Genomic DNA, 6939 nt, shown 5'->3' on the forward strand with positions numbered 1-6939 from the left:
ACATAACCATATTCAAATGAAATTGTTAGGAGCATGAGCCATCCATCCATGGATTGGATGCTTTAAGTTCCAAATGAGATTAGAAAATGGATTTTTGCATCTCATTTTCCTTCTCCTTTCTCCTCTTGAATTATAAACTAAAAACTATAAAAATTACTTATAAAAGCTTCTATGAACCGAGCTTTCAAACTAAGAAATAAGAAGAGAGAATTGTGTTGTTTCTTAAGGGAAGAATTCCTCTGAATTAAGGAAATGCCTTCCTATTTATAGAGTTTTCCCTGCCACCGCTGAGCTGCTTCTTTGCACCGCTCAGCAGCTGACCTAACCCTTCAACATGGGTTTGGTCACTTGGTCATGTAGCTTGGTTACCTCCTTAAGCTTGCCTCACCAAGGCTAGTTGTGAGCTATGGTACCAACTACGGTGAGCTACTCCTAAAAAGCTTATGGTGGACTACTTGAAGTGAGGTCATGCATGAATTCATGGTTTCTTGATGGCTAACTTAATTCTGGGTGCACACCGCTGAGCATACATGCGGCACCACTAAGCTACCTACTTGAGCAACTTTGATCGTGCTGACTGAGCATGGCTTGGTGGTTGCTGACCTGGTCAGGTGTCTGGTTCACCGCTGAGCACACATGTGGCACCGCTGAGCTTCCTACTTGAGCATCTTGGGCATGTGCCAGGCTTGTGTCTGACCGTGCCAAGCTTGTGTTCTGACCTTGTCAGGCTTTGTCTGGTGCTAGGCTGAACGGTCAAGCAGGTCTGCTAAGCTGCCTGCTTGAGCAACTTGGTCTGTGCCAGGTTGGTTTGACTAAGCCAGGTTGGGTCTGACCGTGCCAGGCTGGTGTCCAGGTCAGCTCAGCGTAGCTTGGTCCATGCTAAGCTGCCAGCTTGAGAACCTTGAGTTTGACTTCTTTTTCTTCTTGGACCATGAGTCTTCATTCTCTTTTCTTTTTCTTTATAAATCCTACAAAACACATTAAAGAGAAATACAACACAAATATATAAAATTGTGATATTTTATCCAAAAAGTATTGTTTTTAAGTTAGTTTTTCTCAATTATGCTTAAGATAAGTGCCATAAAAGTGTATGAAATTTAGGTATGTTTGAAACTTATCACAACTCACCCCCACTAACTTGATCAATTAAATTTTCACCACCATCACATTAGGCACTTTCATTCAAACTGGTAACATCCATGAACATGAACCACTAATTGTTGAATTAATCTAACAATCTTCCACTTGGTCCATGTGATGACTTGAAGATTCATAACTTTATTTGTGTACTTCAATTGAACCTTACAAATCATCATCCTTAATTGAATTGAAATCGTTGAATCATGGCAGTCCCAAATTATATGAGGCAACATGATCCCTTCCATGTATCACATCCAACTCAACTCAACAAACCTTAATTTGAGTCTTCATTTACCTTTCGAAAAATCACCAAGTTATCTCATTAAAAATCATACAAGTACATTCTTTAATATGAATAATTTAAACTTTAATTACGGAAATAAGACTTTCATTAAATTCAAATGTGTCATACAATGATAAGCAAACATCTGTACATGTATATACACATGAGGTACTATCACATTAACAATGAGTTATCTATAATGTCCATCCTTTCTACATGGCCAATGTAAATATTCGGTTGCAATCCTTTAGTTAACGAATCCGCTACCATTTAGATCGATACCAATATCTTCTATAGACACCTTCTTTTTCTGTAATTCTTCTTTAACGGGCAGGAACTTTATATCTATATGTTTGGTACCTCTAGAATACATGTCATTCTTAGAGAAGAAGACAACTGTTAAATTATCACAATAAAACTTCAGCGGCCTAGTTACACTGTCTATAATGCCAAGCCCTGAAGTAAAGTTTCGCAACCACAATGCAATATTTGTGGCCTTAAATCATGCCACAAACTCAGCCTCCAAGTAGACATAGCAATTATAGATTGTGTACCACTTCTCCATGAAATGGCTACTCTAGCCACTAGGAAGACATACCCAAATGTAGATTTTCTTGAGTCCACACATCTTGCATAGTTTGAATTCGAATAACCGATCACCTCAAGGTTATTTGACCTTCTCTACCTAAGCATGTGATCCTTAGTACCTTGCAAATATTTGAGAATGTTCTTTGCATTCTTCTAGTGGTCCATTTCGGGTTTACTTTGATATCGGTCTAAAATTCCAACAACAAAACTGATATCCGGTCGAGTGCATGAATTAAACTCTCAATACTAATACATAAGGAATAGATTTCATTTTCTTACATACCCAATCATTCCTTGGACATTGTTTTTCACTGAGTTTGTCCTCTCTCTTAATTGGAACTATCCATGTGGAGTAGTTTTCCATTCTGAATCTCTCTAATATTTTATTGATATATCCTTCCTGTGACAATCCCAACAATCCTTGTGATCTATCACGAAATATTTCTATTCATATCACATAGGACGCCTCATCCATATCCTTCATTTCAAATATTTCTTTACATCATGTAATAATAATTTATTATTTACAGCAAGCAGAATGTAATCAATATATATGACTAATATTAAAAACTTGTTCCCACTAACTTTCATGTTGATACACCGATCAACAGTGTTTTCCATAAACCCATATGACATAATAGTATCATTGAACTTTATATACCATTATCTATATGCTTGTTTCAGTCCATATACTAACTTATTTAATTTACGCACTAGATTATTCTTTCTTGTGGTCATGAACCCTTTGGATTGGTTCATATAAACTTTCTTGTTTAATTCATCATTCAAAAAAGTGGTCTTCACGTCCATTTGGTGAAGCTCTAAATCATAATGAGCCACCAAATTCATAACAATTCTTAAAGAATCTTTTTTAGAGACTAGAGAGAAAGCTTCTTTATAATCAATGCCCTCCTTTTGAGTGAAACCCTTGGCGACAAGTCTAGCCTTATATCTTTCAATGTGCCTTTCGAGTCACGCTTGGTCTTAAAGATCCATTTACAGCCAAATCACTTTGAACCCTCAAACAACTCAACTAGATCCCAAACTTTATTATCGTCCATTGATTTCAACTCTTCTTTCATAGCATTGAGCCACTTTTCAGAATTATCACTTTCTAGGGCTTGTATGAACGAGACTCGATCCTTGTCAATGCTCAAGTCAGAATCATGTTCAAGTGAATATACAATATAATCGTCAAGAACATCTAATCTTCTTTGCCTTTTAACATTCTTAATGGCAATTCTTGCGGTTCTTCCAGCACTTGATCATTAACGACTTCATTAATTGACTCATTAACTATTTGTTCATCACGTGAGTTCTAAATATTATTTTGTTGTCTCTATGTGTTATTCGATGGTAATATAACTAGGTGAACAACAACCTGAGGAGACATCTTCGGTGAAGAAGATATATCAGATGTCTCCATAATATCCACCTTTCATGATTTATCACTCCCACTGGTTTGACTACTCTCAACGAACCTAGCATTTTTAGATTCAACCATTCTCGTACTATGGTTAGGATAATAAAATTTGTACCCTTTTCACTTTTTCGGATACTCGAAAAAGAAACCACTAATGGTTATTGTATCAAGTTTTTTTCATGTGGGTTGTACAACTTCACTTCTGATAGACAACTCCAAACATGGAGATGTCTCAAATTGGGTTTCCTACCAATCCATAACTCATGGGAGTTTTAGGAATTGCCTTGCTGGGAACCCTATTCAGCAGATACGCAATAGTCCTTAATGAATACATCTACAACAATAAAGGTACATCACAATGACTCAAAATTGACCTAACCATTTCCATAGAGTATGATTCCGCCCTTTAGCCACACCATTTTGTTGTAGTGTGTAAGGCATAATGTATTGAGCATATTGTTTGGCTTGAATTTGAGTACGATTCTGCCTTTTCCTCCCCATTTCCTTTAATCCTATTGTTTAGCTTGAATTTGTTGGTGCTACCTAGCTCCTAAATGGACAAGTGAATGATGTTATTCTTAATTTTCTATAACCCCCTCCTCTTGAACAAGCATGATCCTTACTTCCTAAAAATTTCATTTCTCCTTTATGGTGTTATATTTCACCTGGAATTGGCCAGACTCAATGGGAAGGAAGTTAATAATGAATTGTACTAAGAATGCTTTTGTCACCTCCATCCCCATTCCTTTCATTTTCACAGCCAAATTTTCCATGGTAGTTACATGATCATGAATGGGTTTTGACTAGTGAAACTTATTAGTCGTAAGCTCTATCATGAGATTTCCCACCATAGACTTATCAGTAATGTTTGATTGGGAGTAATCCTTGACCATTCTCATAAATTCCCTTACATTATTCGTTTTAGGCATAGACAACTTGATATTGTCACATATTGATATTTTTATCAAGCTAAGAGTCAACTTGTTTGACCGCTCCCAAGCCTCATATAGAGTCTTGTCTACCTTCGACCTAGTCTCACTTATAATTGGTACATTATCCATAATTATGACCAAGTCTAACTCCATCACACCTAGTGAGAACTGGATCTATTCGGACCAATCATCATAGCTTAGTCCATTGACCTTTTTGACACATTCATTGCCTAAGAAGAATGCATTAAATGAAGCTGAAATAAGACACACTCACAATTTAATGCCTTGAATAAATCTTTATGGATTCAAAGAAACTTTTATTCATGAACTTAATTATCTTTAGATGAAATTTAAATGCATTAGACTTTTGTTAATGATGCCCAATATTATTCTTTAGTGAGTAACTGATTAATCATACTTTTTAAACATGTATATTATCTTTGGATAAACGAGCACAAACAAGTATGCTTAAAACTTTAATGTCATTAAATACATGCAGCGATCCACCTTTGGGTTACCAAAATATGTGTTATAATTAATGAACAAATCCAATTTATTATCTTTATGACATCATCATCTTAGTTACATGCGATGATCCACTTTTGGGTGATCAAGATATACATCATAACTTTAATTGTAATTATTATCAAAATCAATAATTATTTTTTCATACAAGTATAATTATTTCTCATTTTCAGTCAGATAGTAACATTATAAAACACATGAAAGTATTACAATTTTTATTGAAATAATTAACTTCGGATTGAACCAAAAGAGAACAATTCATAATTACCTCATGTCATAACAATAAGTCTTTGATTCTATTTTAATGTACTCATGATTCAATTCTAGGAACACAAGGAATGTCATAATGTCATTAACCTGATGCTTTGATAGCAATTGATAATTTTTAAGACTTTTATGATTCTTTAATGGTTCACCCTTTAATTAGGACCTTAACATTATGACATTCACATGTGATAAAGGAAGATACTGATGAATACATGGTTCCATTTGTGTTTCCCTTCTTTATATTGCACCATGCACCTTCTGTTTGTCTTTCTGATTCCCTTTGTTTTCACCTCTCCGCCTTCCCTTTATGCGTTCTTTCATGATTATGAACTCAATTTCCTTCCTTTTCTATATGACACTGCACTTTCCTTATTCAGCCACTATAATGCTTCTCTAATTCACACTTTGTATTTCTACTCGTACGATAGCAAATGAATGACATGACTTTTCGAATGCATAGTTGTCTCTTTTATAGAAGGGTTTAGAAGGAGTTATTTGAGAAAATAACTCCTCCACTGTCATGGAAACTACCCATGAAGTAAGAGGGGGAGTTAACAACACACCCCCACTAGTTTGATCTATAAACTTCCAATCACCATCACATTAGGTATTTTCATTCAAACTAGTAACTTTCAATAACATTGACCACTAATTGTTGAATTAATCTAACATGTAATAGGAAGAAGAACATGGCACATAGGCCCTTTGTATCTTTGCAACATTATAAGGAATACAAGAAATATAGAGGAAAAGAAGCATCTATTGATGAGCATCAGTGGCAAAATTGGCTTGACACAAAGGAAGCAAATTTAGTTGTTTATGTATTCTTCGGAAGTGCTGTAAACTTCCCTGATTCTCATCTCAGAGAAATTGCATTGGGACTTGAGGCTTCAGGGAAACCATTCATTTGGGTTGTGAAGAAAAGCAAAAAAGATGGAGAAGAATGGTTGGCAGAAGGATTTAAGAGAAGAATTGAAGGCAATTGACTAATAATAAGAGGTTGGGCACCTCAAGTTTTGATTCTTAAACATGAAGCAATTGGAGCATTTATGACTCATTGTGGGTGGAATTCAACTTCGGAATGAGTATCTACTAGGGTACCCTTTAACACTTGGCTTGTGTCTGCATAGCAATTTTACAATGAGAAGTTAGTGGTTGATGCCCTTAAAAGACGTACCCATTGGTGTTAAAAAATGTTGTTTACTTTCGGATATTGATTATAGTATTCATTGGGAAGCAATAGAGAAAAGTGTGAGGAAGATATTAGCAAACGATGAAAAAGTAGAGGAAAGGAGGAACATAGCAGAGGTGTTGTCAAGATTGGCAAGAAAGACTGTGGAAGAAGGATGAACTTCTAACTTAGATTTGGATGCTTTTGTTTATGAGTTTGATTCACTACGTGGATAATGCAGCTTACTAGAACATCATGCTTAGTTTGATTAATGTCTTATTGAAGTTGTAGTGGAGTGATAAACATCTACCCAATAAAATGGATAGAGATCACCCCATTCTCGTTTCACTAGTATGTCTAGGTCTAATAAAAATGTGACACTGAATTAAAAAAAATAGAAACATCAAATAATATTTTTATATTACTTGTAATAAGATGATTGGTCAAGATATTGAGACATACTTATTTTACGATAGAGGATCCCATTCGTAATAAAATAAGAAATGTAGTGTGATAGAAACTCACGAAGGAAAAATATTTGTTGAATAATGTATCTTTATTTTGACCATATTGCAAGCCTTTTTTTGTTCATTTTTATGTTGATTATTTT

General features: G+C 35.1%; 1 pseudogene; it reads left to right on the forward strand.

Annotated features, from left to right (window-relative positions):
* The window catches only part of LOC109340289, a 22727-nt pseudogene extending 16162 nt beyond the window's left edge, over window positions 1-6565 (forward strand).
* Window positions 6566-6939: the final 374 nt, after the last annotated feature.

Source organism: Lupinus angustifolius, unplaced genomic scaffold (assembly GCF_001865875.1).
Source record: "Lupinus angustifolius cultivar Tanjil unplaced genomic scaffold, LupAngTanjil_v1.0 Scaffold_156_4, whole genome shotgun sequence".
NCBI lineage: Eukaryota > Viridiplantae > Streptophyta > Magnoliopsida > Fabales > Fabaceae > Lupinus > Lupinus angustifolius.